We start from the raw sequence: 14,354 nt of genomic DNA on the forward strand, positions 1-14,354 counted from the left end.
GGTCATCAAAAGCACACTACCTGAAGACACAAAGCAATGTATTCCCAGGCGATAGCTTCCCTTGCAAATCTCCCCAGCAAAACCAGTTTCTACTCTGAGCTACATCAGAACAGACTTGGTGCAGTTCCATTTTCCCAGTTTCCTTCTCAAACCAAAGATACACCCTTTCTGACCTCAGCGATTCTGACTCGGTATCCTCAGCCACACAGAAGGTTGGGACACGTGTCCCAACCTCAAGAAGCTCTGAGAAAAAGGGACGTAGGTATGACAGAAGATTTCACGGCAGGGTCCCCAGTAAAATAGGAAATTGAAATAAAGGGACGACAGGGTGGCTGGGAGAGGGGAAGAGGGGATTTGAGCCTAGTCTCATCTCAGGTGCTCTAATTCGGTTTCCTGGCTTCCTTCCATAGTCCACAGAAGGTGCATACTCACTGACCTAGTCCCTTTTCTGCAAGATATTCCCTGAAGACTAGAGGCATCCGCTCTCCTAAATACTGATTAAGAACCTGCAATGTGAGCCAAACCAAATTCTTTTTATCTCCTAAACCCCATCTCTTTGATGGAAGCTCCCTTTCCTGCTGCTGCCCCGAATCCTTACTATTTGGAACAAAATAACATTAGACCCTGTTAGAAATTATACAATGAAGCGTTGCAATCATGGTCCCTGATTTCCTGTCTCCCCACCAGCAGCCCCCCTCCCCGATGGCTCCCAGAACTGTGCCCCAGCCTCCTGCCATAAGGGACAGAGCCCAGAATGGGTGGTCTGTGGACCAGAGGCTCTGGTAGGATCTGATAATCCTCACGAAGTCTGGCAACAAGGGAATTTCAGCCTCCCCTCCATCAGACCATCTCTGCAAATGTGTGGGGAATCCATCCACGGAGGAGTCTGGAGAGACCTGAGGTAGCAGCTCTCCCTGCGGGTCCCCAGGGGCTGCTGTCACAGCGTGTCCGGCCGGGAACCCCCCAAGCCCTGCGACCCCCCCACCACCACAGGGATACCAAAGTCACAGCTGCCTGGACATGATGGGGGCGGGTGGAGTGGGAGGAGCTGTCCTGTGTGATGTCACAACTGAAACTATGCGCCCCAGGCTTAACGAGGTTGACACTCACAGGAAATTTACAGCTTGATTTTCAGAGACCTCTTCCTCCCGGATCAGCTCTTGTTTGTTTTCAGACTCCACTAGTGGTCTGAGCAGAGGCCTGGACCTACACACGTGAAGGTCACGGGTAAGATTCCGGCCCATGAGCAGGCAAGACCCCGCATTCCTCACCAGGGACAGGAAGCCCAATATTCCATCCAGGTTACACCAGCGCTTGGAGAATTCACACTGCCTCCTCCTTGTCCTACCCGCGACCTCATGGAGGCGGTAGGAGGGGGAGCAAATTTTACCTCCCTTTAACGTTAAGTCTCCACGCCGAAATGGACGTGGGATGTATGTTATAGATGTGTTTGCTCCGTGGCCGGTGCCATCGTTCTTCCTGAATAATCATCAATGTCCCTGCCCTTTCCGCACCCCTGTGATTATAAAAAATTTTAAAAAATGAAAATAAAATAAAAAACTTGTTCTAATCTCAGCTGACAGAGTTGAGCCAGCCTCCTGTCTCTCCCGGTATGACCACTTTGCAATCAATCTTTCTCTCCAGGAAAAGTCTAGTGCTTTAGTGTTTGGCTTTCCACTGCACACAGGCTTATGAACTCTTTCCAGTTGGCGAACAAGCATCCTGCTCTCCAGGAAGGTAAAAAGAAGGTATCAAAAAAAAAAAAAAAAAAAAAAAGAAGAAGAAGAAGAAAGAAAGAAAGAAAGAAAAGAAAAAAGTCAAAAGGACCAAGATCTTTTACAGGCTCTTCTAAAAAGAAAATATAGGTAGAGAGAAAAACAGATGCAAGCCGGCCTAGATCCTCCAAATTTTGCTGGAATTCAGAGTAATATTGATAGTCAATCTCACAAGCTATAAATACCCTGAGACGTCTCCATTATCATCATTGTAGCTAATCCCGCCTTCTACATAGTTACCAGCAGCAAAAATTATTTTTAAAAGATTCGTGGTGGCTTGAGAGAGCTGAAAGCTAGGGAGTGTAGAACCTCACCTCAAAAAGGACAGCCCGGGGAGCTGAGGAGGCTGTGGGGGTGGGGGGAGGCAGGGTGGGTGGGAGCCATGGGGGGTGGTTGAGCTCTGAGAGTGCAGAGTGACAGCAGGGCAGTGGGGAGCTGCGGAGAGCTGGGGGAGGGGGGGAGGGCAGGGGAGAGCAGTCACTCAGTGCCTTCCACCAATATTCATTGAGATCCTACTATGTGCCCAACACTATTCTAGGCATGGAGGATACAACAGCGAACAAAGCAGACAAAAACTCCCTTGGATACAGCTGATGATACCCTGTTTGGGAGCACAGAGTGGAGTAAAAAAAGATGAAGACCAAGAACATTTTAGAATCTGTTAAGTAATCCTAAGAGCCTGAGATAAAAATAATGGGGGAGAGGATCAGGCAATTTTAGATGGGGTGTCCGGGGACGGCCTCCCTGAGAAAGTGTCATCTGAGATGTTAAAAAAGAAAACCAGAGGTGCAAAAATACTGTCACTTTGGTTAAGGCCCCAAGTCAGTAAACTAAGACTTAGTACTTAATACTTAGCACTTTCAACCCCCTCCCCCACCCCCAGGAATGTAATCCTTAACCAGCCAAACTAGACTTTCCTGGTTAACAACTAGGAGGTAACCCACTGGCCTACCTTTACATGCCCCTTAGGGGAGGGCCACCAGCCCTTAAACAACAGATTCTTTGCTAATAACTATCCCCTTCCCACCCTCAACCCCCCATGCCCTCCCCCTCCACCCCACCCCTCACTCCCTCCAACTCTGCCTTGAAAAACCTTTCTTTTCAGCAGCTGCCAGAGCCCCCCTCCACTTGCTAGATGGGATACAGCTCAATTTGTGAATCATTTATTAAAACCAATTAGATCTTCAAATTTACTCAGTTGAATTTTTTTTTTTTTTTAAGGGTGAAGACCAGAAGGAAGTGAGTGGGTGTGCCATGTGATGATCTGGGCCAGTGGTGGGGAGGCAGAGAAAATTTACAAGTGCAAAGGCCCTGGGGTAGGAGCACTGCCCTGCACTAAGGAATGGCCAAGCAGCCCAACAGGAGAGCCCCAAAATGTGAGTGGCGCATGACTGACACTAACCTGTGTCCCTGAATTCCGAACTGTTTTTCCATTCATACACGTCCTGCAGAGAATTTTGCTGCTGGTTCAGCATCAGCTCCACTGGCCCGGGAGCAGGATTTCTACCAGCCATGCATCTGTTTTCATAGAACAAATACACTGCAGAGTTCACTACAAAGAGACTTTATCTGTGTCTAAGTCCAACATTTTAATACAGAGATTTGATCTATGTGCACTGTTAGGAGCCACTCCGGAAAATCACGGGGTCCTTGCTACCTGGACCATCCTCCCTCCTAGGTCCTTCAGCTCCACCCCCAAGACTGACATCAGGGAATGAAAAAAATCCCTTCTCTCCAACTGAGGTCTTGGGAAAACGTAATGGACAAAAAACAGATTTTAAAAAAAAAACAGTTTATTAACGTGTGCCCATGTGTACCTCTGGAAGTATGCAACATAGATGAGTAAGGCTAAGGTGTTGTTAGAATCTGGGCTTCTGCAGTATCTCTCCCATTTGCAGGGAAGTGACAAGATAAAGGAGAAGGGTCCTCAGCTTTCAAAGGTGGCACACAGCGGTGAGGTAAATATATAGAGGGAACTAATGAAATAGCGACTATTAGCGTCTGCCCATCTTTGTGCCTGCCTCTTCACGCCCATACGGTTTTCCCAGAAGAGATTTATGGCACCCTCCCCCCCATTTTCCAGGAGTTTCTGCTTTTACTCAAATGACAGAAGGTTCAGAAAGACATCTTTCTGCCTCCAGCTCAAAATCCTGATGCCAAATAGCAACTTTAGGGGTGGTATCTTTTGGTCCCCAGCTGGCAGAATGGAAACCAGCACCCCACTTCCCTTTATCAATGTCCCCCTTTATCAATGCAGACTCTCGCCTCTCACAGATTTAGGTGCTAGGGCCCCTTGACTTGGTAAATCTTGCTGATTCAGCTTGAAGCTTAACAAACTCACGAGGTCGAGGTCCGGGCAGTGATGATTTATATGCTGACAACTTACTAAACGTTCCCTAGCGTTTCTGTGCTTTCAACCCAAAGCTCTCCACAGATTCTTTCCCATGCAAATTTAATTGGCTGTTAGCTCAAAGTAACAAGCAAGAAGTTGTACAAAGGTCTTTCGAAGCAAGGACGCGTTCCTCCAAGAGGCTCGTGGGGAGAAAAAAAAAAAAAAAACTATATAAAATCATCGCTGCCTTTCTCCTCACTTATCAAATTAAGGGGGGAAGAAAGAGCTTTTGGTGCGATCAAAAATGCTACCGAAATCCTAGCTGATGGATCTTCAGGGCCAGGAGAGAGACGTGAAAGGGAGAGAACATTTTTTCCTCTTTTCATGGAGAAATGGAAATTTGCTAATTACCACTTTGTGGGAAGGAAGCGGTTTTGACCAAGTTCTCACAAGAGGTTGGTTACTATGACTTTCAGTTCACTTATCCAACTCATGTTTATGGAAGCTTACTGTCCTGAAATGGCTCAACATGAACTCAAGTCCCCCAAAGAAACAGAGTTCTCAATCCACGGCGAAATTTCTCAGGCCTTCCTAAATTGCTTGGGGGTCAGTTATGCCCAGCTTTCCTAGAATGAAAGCTTTTGGTTTGGCACCCTTATTTAGAAGGAGTCACTGATCAGAAAAGGAAAAGTGATGGATGCCCTCTTTCCTCTCTCCCACCCTTCAGGAATCCCTCTTTAGAAGCTGCTTGGAAATGTAATATATGGACACATGGAAGTTTACAAAGCATATGCATATTAAATGACCTAAGAGAGTGTAAAAGATACCACAAGATAAGCTATAATGGTCGAATGCATGACATTGTGCATTCGTAGGAGGAAGAGATCTTTGTGGGTTGGTGCAATCATGGAGGGAGTCCAGGTGGAGGTGCAGAAGATTCAGAGGCTGTGACAAGCCCAGAAGACGCAGGCAGAGCATCAGTGAGCACTGCTCTTAAAGCTCCAAGTAGGTGGAGGCCAGGGAGAGCTAAACTTCCTGAGATCCAGGAAGTTCCACACCAGGGGAGGCTGTCCTCCCAAAACTCCACCAGCACCCCTCCATTGAGAAACATGACAGGACCAAGGAGAGATGTTCTGGATCTAAGAGCTTACGTTTTAGACAATAATAGGCAAGCCATTAAATGTTTGGGAGCAAGCAGGTAACTCCTTCCCACCAACCTCCCAAAAAAAGTATAAATCACCCAAAACAACTTGTGGAAAATTGCACAATTTTCCTCTATGTAGACCCATGCCAAATCACCACTCAACAGATCCTAAGGGTTCAAGCAAACAAACGTCTCCTTATAGCAGTGGTTTCCAAATTCCTTTTTAGTTTGCCCCTTTGATTAATATGTTTTAATGTATCATGGCTATTGCTTAAAAAAATATGGGAAAAAATTAAAGATACAAAGTAAATAGACATCTCTAACTTTCTCTTGACAACTCAGTGGGTTCTCCTGCCCACCCAACTTTGGAGATGACTCCCCAGAACCATATGCCAGTCCTGGTCTAAATAGATTGGTTCTCACTATGGTTCCATTGATAATTCTATTTTTATTTTATTTTAGTGGGCACTGTGCTAATATGGGAGGAAAAAGGGAAACCCAAAGTAACCTCTACTATCATATTTTAAAACTAGCAAATGAGGGGCGCCTGGATGGCTCAGTCAGTTAAGCATCTGCCTTCAGCTCAGGTCTTGATCTCAGGGTCCTGGGATCGAGCCCCATGTCGGGCTCTCTGCTCAGTGGGGAGTCTGCTTCTCCCTCTCATTCTTCCTCTATTCTCTCTCTTTCTCTCTCCCACTCAAATAAATAAAATCTTTAAAAAATAATAAGAAGAAGATAAAGGGGCTCCTGAGTGGCTCAGTTGTTAAGCATCTGCCTTCGGCTCAGGTCATGATCCCAAGGTCCTGGAATCAAGCCCCACATCAGGCTCCCTGCTCAGCAGGAACCCTGCTTCTCCTCCTTCTACTCCCCCTGCTTGTATTCCTTCTCTCGCTGTCTCTCTCTCTCTCTCTATCAAATAAATAAATACAATCTTAAAAAATAGAATAAAAAATTTAAAAATAAGATAAAATAAAACTAGTAAATGAGACCAGGAACACTCTGGACCAAGGACCCACAGCCCCCACACCTGGCAGAGCCCGAATCTACAAACTTACTTTCTTTTTTAGGGCAGGTATGGCAAAGCCATCCCAGAGTCCTCGGGGGAGAGCAAGAAGACTCCCCAGCAGGGTGTAATCCGGCCACCTGTCCCCATGGCCTTACTAGGGCGTGAAGCATCGAGGGCACAGTGAATATTGGGGAGGCTGTCATCCCAAGAAGCAATTCAAGACTGTGGCTGGTAGGCTGAAAAGAAAGGAATTCAATGGCCACACATGCATCACCCACCAAAAAACAGTATGTTGTTTTCTTGAATTTCGGGTGCCTAGAGTTGAGGTCATCACACTTCTCATCCATGGCATATTAGCATCATGACTCCACATGATGCTTCTCTACTACCCTTGTTCTCATAAAATCTATGCCGTTTTTATAAATGAATTTCATTCCACATAATGGTACAACGCTCTAGGCTACTTCACACATCAGCATGCCCTTAAAATCCATCCATGTTGCTATATGTGTACCGACGAGGTTTTTGCCTACCCACTCCTCCACACTGCCTCCCAACTCCCCACTGGAGGATATCAGAATACATCACCCCAAAAAGATGCCTCTCGACCAAAAATATTGTGAACCAAAGGCAATTAAGAAGCAGTAAACACAGAGAAAGCTTCCGCTTTGCTTCCTAAAGGTAGGAGAGATGACTTCCCTTGGAAGCTTAAAATCACTTTCCTTTAGCCCGTCATTTTCCTACAAACATACAGCTTTGAGTTTTCACTGAGGTTTTTTCCACAGACTGTGTGCTGCATAAGTTAAGAAGCTCTTTGTTCTTCTCTCGTCAATCTGTCTTTTTGTTTAAGGACTGAAAACCCGATGTTAATTGAGAAAGGTCAAGTTCTACTTCCCCTACTTCATCAGCTCATACAACACCACGATGAACCCCCTGCTACGTGTCCCCTCCACATTATAATTAAGAGTGGGACTCCCACGTCATAGAATGGAACAGCTCCTATCTCAACTGTTAAGTGGAGAGAAGAGTGAAGTTATGTCCTATTTTTGTAATTATTATGAACATGCTGTGCAAAGTGATTGACTGTTTTAGAAACTCCACCTCCAGGGGGATGGAGAAGAGTGTGTCGCCATCTGGGGTGTCCAAAGAAGTGAGGAAGAAAGTAAACAAAGCGGGACACAGAGGAAGGGAAAACAAAGAAGAAAAGATGATCAGAGGTACTCAAGGGGGGCTGGAATAAGAGGGAAGAGATTACTGCTCAAAATTATCCTTTAAACCCAGCATGCCCCTACGACCCACGAAGAAAGCTCCCCTGTGCTGAACCCTATGCTTTAAAGGGCCCCACTTTTGCTCTCCTCCATCTATACTCCAGCTCAAGAGAGGTGATGTGCCCACCTGCAGGGTGGGTCTCTCCTCTGAAATGCTTGGGGTATACGGACTCTGTGATTCCTGCGCTGGTGGTCCTAATTCAAATTCCAGGTCCTACATGGGCCTCTCCCCTGATGCAGCTTCCTGAAAGGCCACCACTGTGTATACCCTTAGCCCAAGGGACAGGGAAGGGCGATTACTGCAATGTGTGTGGGCAGAGCTTGGACCTATGGGTTGGCATGTCCAGCACAAGATACCCCGTTAAAAGGGCAGAATCAGCTACATAGAAACAAGGAGACAGACCTTGGACCAGAGGTTGGAGGGGATGTGAGAATCTGGCCTTGAGTTTCAGGTTCCTTTGAACCAACCAGTGAAGGAGAAATCTCACCTCTCTCTCTCCTAGTCCAGTGCAGGTGAATCTTCCTGGAAAGGATCGTGGTCTTTGACAATGATGAAATGAAATTAACTTGAAATCTGTGCTCTCCACAATTATTTGTTAGGAACTTTTGCTTTACACAAAGCTTTGAGCTCTTCACTGGGAAAGTATGTTTGCCAATCTAGAACCCTATAACATACGTGTTTAAGTTTGCTCGTTTGATTTAGAACTTTGAAGCATTTAGATGTGTGGGGCACAGGCTTCCCTTTGAACTCTTGCCTAGGACCCTGAAGAGGGTAAATGAAAATGGCCTAGCATTCTCATCTGTGAGAAGCCAGCTGCCGTTTTGTGAGCATCTGTGATACTCGAGCAACTAGGCTTTATTTATGTCATTTCACTTCAACCTTCTAGCAGTTTCTGAGATGGAGTAGGCACCTGACCTGAGGACCAAAGAGGTCAAGATGCTTGGCCAAAATCGCATAGCTAATAAGCAAGGATCTGGACCCCCAATAAAATTCTTGCCAATGACAAAGATTTTCTTTCCATTCAATTATGCCTGGATTTAAATCCAGCCTTGAGATGAAGATACAAATGGCAGTTTACTTGCCCTTGGGTTTTGTTTTCATTTGGAATGGGCAAATGACACCAGCAACTGTTTGCTATTCCCAAAAGAGTATCTGCTTAGACAAACCCAAAGTCTGGGAGCTGCAAGCTTGTCTTTACCAGGCTCCTTGTTAACAGCAACTAGATGCCTTCCAACGGTTCCCACTGGCTTCTGGAAAGACTAACATATTTTTTTCATTGTAACAAATCAGGCAAGAAACTGATTTAAGAGCTATACTCTGGAGCACTGGTGTGTGTGTGTGTGTGTGTGTGTGTGTGTGTGTGTGTGTATGTTGGGGGCACAGGGGTTCCCTTTACTGTTGGAAAAATAACCAGCAATAGCCAAGCTTGTCATTCATCTTTTTGCAAGAGTCACTGATAAGTTCTTACTGCTGATAAATATCAGAGCCCTCCTAAGAGTTTCTCCCTTGATCTTTGAAAAGTATTTCCACTTTTAGAGCCACTGAAAGAAGTAACTGTCAGAGAAACGGACACATTTCCCTATTACTTTATTAACTTTTTAAATCACCTATTGGATCATGTTTCTTCCCTCCTTTAAATGCTGTTAGGTCAAATCCAAATTCTTTAGCATGACATTCAAGGCCCTTTAATATCTGAATCAAGCCAGTTATTTCGACCTCAGCACCTACCATTCCCTTCTTGAAATATGCCCAAATGCCTGCCATTCCCCAAACAGGCCTTGCCCACTTCATATCTCTGTGTTTGTATAAGCTGATCACCGGCTTTCTTCACTCTGCCTAGGGACACTGTATCTCTCCTTCAGATCCACTCCACAATACCCTCCCCAAACCACCTCCATCTATCTCCTAGGCGAGCGATTGCCAAAGTATCATAACAGATATTATTGCTATTTAAAAAGCAAATTCTGGGGCGCCTGGGTGGCTCAGTGGATTAAGCTACTGCCTTCAGCTCGGGTCATGATCCCAGGGTCCTGGGATCGAGCCCCGCATCGGGCTCTCTGCTCTGCGGGGAGCCTGCTTCCTCCTCTCTCTCTGCTTGCCTCTCGCCGACTTGTGATCTCTCAAATAAATAAATAAAATAAATTTTTAAAAAAATTAAAAAATAAAAAAAAATAAATAAAAAGCAAATTCTGGGGCGCCTGGATGGCTCAGTGGGTTAAGCCGCTGCCTTTGGCTCAGGTCTGGCATAGGGCTCTCTGCTCAGCAGGGAACCTGATTCTCCCTGCCGCCCTCTCTGCCTGCCTCTCTGCCTACTTGTGATCTCTCTCTGTCAAATAAATAAATAAAATCTTTAAAAAAAATAGATAAAAATAAAAATAAAAAGCAAATTCTAACATAGGATTGTCTACTATTACTTTGCTCACTCACACACATACCCATACCTACCATAATATGTAGGCCAAGTTAACACTGAAAACAAACCAACAAACCCAGGAAGAATCTAACCTCGGAATAAATGAGAGTCATTCAGTTTCATGAATTTGGTTTTATGAAGATTTCACTCATTTGGTTGTTAGTAACATTCTCAGTTTGCCACAGGAAAACAACAGTCACAAAAGAACAGCCATGAATTTGCAACCTAGCCTCCAGACGGATCTGGTGGTTCCATGGTCTTAGAACTCGTGGTGCAGATTTGCTCCAGTGAGGTGTGTTTCTCTCCCTGGACCTCTCCCACCCTCTCCCCACCAATTTTTGAAGTTTTGAGTATAGGGATTACTATTAATATTCTCTGTATTCCAAGCATCTGGTACATAATAGATGCTCAGTACATGCCTATGAAATCATTTTTTAATACCAATGACTATGTGTAAATGGATGCCAAGGCCGATTGGTCCCAGTCCAAAAAAACAGTCCTTATCCTTCTGTAAGAGAACATAGTTCGTCTCTGAGTATTCCTTCCCACTGATAGTTCTTGCACTGTTCAATGCCATGTGTCGATATCTTTCTTGCTCAAGGCTCTTTGGGGAGCAGAGTGTTAGACAAAGTTCCCTCCCTCCTAGGTCAGAATCATCCTCTCCTTCACCAACATCCTTAAAAAGTATCCTCTTGCTCACTCCACAGGCTTCAAGGGAATTTCACCAAAGGAAACTTTCATGGCTCTTGGAGGTCAGCTGGTTGTCAGTTGGGGTGCTGTTGGCTACAGATAATGTAATGCCCTGACTGAAACTAGATGAAACAGAAAGGTAATGTACTGGCTCACCTAACTGAAAAGGTACTCAGGTAAAGCTTGATCCAGCAGCTCACGGATGACACCCTGGACCTGACCTCTTCCTATCTTGCCACTCTGCGTTGAGCATGGCCCTATCGTTCCACAAATTCAATCTAATTATAATCGTTTAGGTTACCTGCCCACATTTGAACTGAGGCCAGTAGAATAAAATTCACTGATTGTCTAATTGGAATCTCAAAGCTAGAGATAGACCCAGTTTTCCAGGAAACATGTCAATACCCACATGGAAGTCTGGGGCAACTGGGAAGAAACAAAGGGGCAACCATGGCTGGCAGCAAATGTCCATCATAGCCTGTACAGAGACAATTTTCCCTGAGATCATGACCTGAGCCAAAGGCAGACACTTAACCAGCTGAGCCACCCAGGCACTCCTATACAGTGATAATTTTCTGAAGACACAAGTATCCTGAAAAACATTAAGACTTTAACCAATATACTTAACGGATGTTTAAAAATCTCTCTCTGCAAAGAATGATGCCCTCCAAAACTCATATCCCACCCCCACCCACAAAAAGCAGCCACATGATTCTTTCTTTAACAGAGTAGAATTTAAAGATCCCTTCTAGAAAAAGATGGATGATGATAAAGGAGTCGTTTCAGGAGCTGACCCAGAAAGTAATGATTAATTATATTCTTGCCGACGGAGCTGTCCAACGTCTTGGAGGGCATCATCTTTCTTCCAGCTTCTAAGGAGGTCAAGAGAGTCTTTGCCTGTGGCAGTGAGATATGAATGGAAGGTTAGTCACTTGATCCTTCCACAGAAGCAATAATTCACTGCCTTCAAGGCAAGCTCTCTAAAGGAGCACTTTTGAGGGACTGTATAAGACCCATCTACTCAGCTAAAATGGACAGATTCTTGGACACTGTTTAATGGGAGCCTGCTTTTACCTAAGAATTCAGATTGGCTGCCCAATGACTGACTACATTCCCCAAACAAATGCTTCAAGGTAGACCATCATGATCTAAGAAATAACTAAGGTTTATAATCTTAAAAGAAGAGTGAAACTCCAATTGTGTTTGCCCCACAACTTCAGGTTGAGATTTCAACTCCAGTTAAAATTGTAATGACCCTTGTGCCTGGGTGGCTCAGTCAGGTAAGCGTTGATTTCTCGGGGTCCAATGATCAAGCCCTGTATCCCCTACATCGGGCTCCCTGCTCAGCAGAGAGTCTGCTTCTCTCTCTCTCCCTCTGCCCCTCCCCCTGATCGTGTTCTCTCTCTCTCTCTCAAATAAATAAAATCTGTAAAAAAAAAAAAAATAAGATAAAGTAAAATTTTAATGACCCTTGAGGTAAATGATGTTAAAAATGGCACCTGTGAATTTAGTCTGTCTGTATCCAGGCCCATTGGCTGTTCCCCTTACCCTCCCACCCCCCGCAACCAACACACACATTGACCTTGGCCTTGTGACTTGCTTTGGCCAATGGAATATCAGCAAACATGATACAATAGAAGCTTGAAAAGTGCTTGCCTACAAGGAACTCTCCTACCACCATGGCAAAAAGCCCAGGTAGCTTCTTGGGGGATATAAGAGCACGTAGAGTGAGGTTTCTGCTGTGCTGACATCTGAACCAAAGCCCAAATGCATGCATGAGCCCAGCCTTTCAACATGGGGTGCAGAAATGAATTGCACAAGTTGAGCCTGGCCCATATTGTCAGCCTACAGAATTAAAAGCAAATAAATATTGTTTTGAGGCACTAAGTCTTGTTATATTGACATGTGTGATTGGTAAAACCCTCAGATCTTTGATGGGAATTAAAGAATACACTTATGGGATGCCTGGGTATATCAGTCAGTTAAGCATCTGCCTTGGGCTCAGCTCATGATCCCAGGGTCCTGGGATAGAGCCCCGCATAGGGCTCCCTGCTCAGTGGGGAGTCTGCTTCTCCCTCTCCCTCTACTGTTCCCTCTGCTTGTGCTTTATCTGTCAAATACATTTTTTAAAAAAATAATAAAAAATAAAGAGTACATTTATGATGAGCACTGAATAATGTATAGAAGTGGTGAATCACTCTGTTGCACATCTGGAAACTAGTATAGCACTATATATGTTAACTATACTGATACCAGTATAGTTGATACCATATACTGGTATAGTTGATACTATGTACTGGTATAGTTGATACTATATACTGGTATCAGTATAGTTAACATATAGTAGTTAACTAATACTAGTTAACCACTAGTTACTACTTACTAGTAGAAACTACTATAACACTGTAATTGTTAACTATACGTAGTATCAAAGTTAAAAACTTGGGGGGAAACCCTCAGACCTTAAAGCACCTACACCCCTAGTGTACATAGCAGATGACCAATAAATGTCTATTGAATTCCTTAAATAAATTAATTTAATTGTGCTGGTCATCATTTGAATCACATTAAACATATTTGGAAAAAGACTTTCTCATAGAAAATCAGAAAAGATGTAACATTTTACTGCACAATTAATTTTGGTCCCCTTATTTTATTCAGAAGAAGACATAGAGGATATCATCTTTCAGTTAGTCTAGCAAGGCTATAAAATAGGACTCCAAGAGTAAATGAAGTAATTGACCTAAAATGCTTATTTCAGTTTCTGAACCTCGAGATATGTTCTCGCTGACGATGTAGAGAATGATGACTGTGAACTCTCCACGTGGAAGAGCTATTTTGGTCCATATTTTATTCGTGGCACATTACTTACAATATCACAGACATACATTTTTTAAAGAAAGCTTCACACCCAGCAGGGAGCCCAACATGGGGCTTGAACTCATGACCCTGAGATCAAGACCTGAGCTGAAATCAAGATTCAGATGCTTAACCAATTGAGCCACCCCAGCACCCATATCATGGATATATTTCTAAAATATGGGATTTTCAATGAAGAGGATAATATTAAATAACAAGAAGGGGAGGGGGAGGAGTTTTTTTTTTTTTAATTCTACTTGGAAAACACTGATTCTCCAATATGACTTATATCTTTCTTCAGTTATAAAAAATTCTTATCCTTTCTGACATTACCTCTTCTCCATTCTCTTGTATACTTTCTGCTGCATATCCTGACATCTTTATCTATGAACAGCTCTTTTAAAAAAACACTTGAGTCGAGTCGACATAGAATGGATGTTAGTTTCAGGTGTACAATGTAGTAAATCGACAAGTTTATATATTACATTGTGCCCACCATAAGCGTAGACACCATCTGTCACCACACAATGCTATTACAATACCACCAACTATATTCCCTATGCTGCACATTCTATTCCTGTGGCTTATTTACCTACTAATGCTCTTTTACTCTTTCCATCTTACCATCTCCATATCAGACATCTTAGGGATTTCCCTTTAATGCTGTTAGTTCAACTAACTAATTCTCTCTTCTTCTATACCTAATAGCCTCTACAACTCATCTCTCCTGCTGTGAATTTCAAGGACTGCACTTTTTTTGTTGTCGTTGCTAGGCATCTGCTTGGTTCCTCGTCCCTAACCCACTTGCTCTTTTTCATACTATTTTATTCCTTCATTGTGTTTTCTCTTATTTTATTTAACCTTGC

The 14,354-nt window shown here is 43.9% G+C and overlaps 1 long non-coding RNA gene across 1 annotated transcript; it reads left to right on the top strand.

Annotated features, from left to right (window-relative positions):
* Positions 1-1,131: 1,131 nt before the first annotated feature.
* On the top strand, positions 1,132-5,400 carry LOC125100712 (uncharacterized). Its single transcript, XR_007127629.1, has 3 exons — positions 1,132-1,227; positions 2,997-3,733; positions 4,835-5,400. It is a non-coding gene; the product is annotated as an uncharacterized LOC125100712 (long non-coding RNA).
* The last annotated feature ends 8,954 nt before the right edge of the window (positions 5,401-14,354 follow it).

The sequence above is a fragment of the Lutra lutra genome, chromosome 5, assembly GCF_902655055.1.
Source record: "Lutra lutra chromosome 5, mLutLut1.2, whole genome shotgun sequence".
NCBI lineage: Eukaryota > Metazoa > Chordata > Mammalia > Carnivora > Mustelidae > Lutra > Lutra lutra.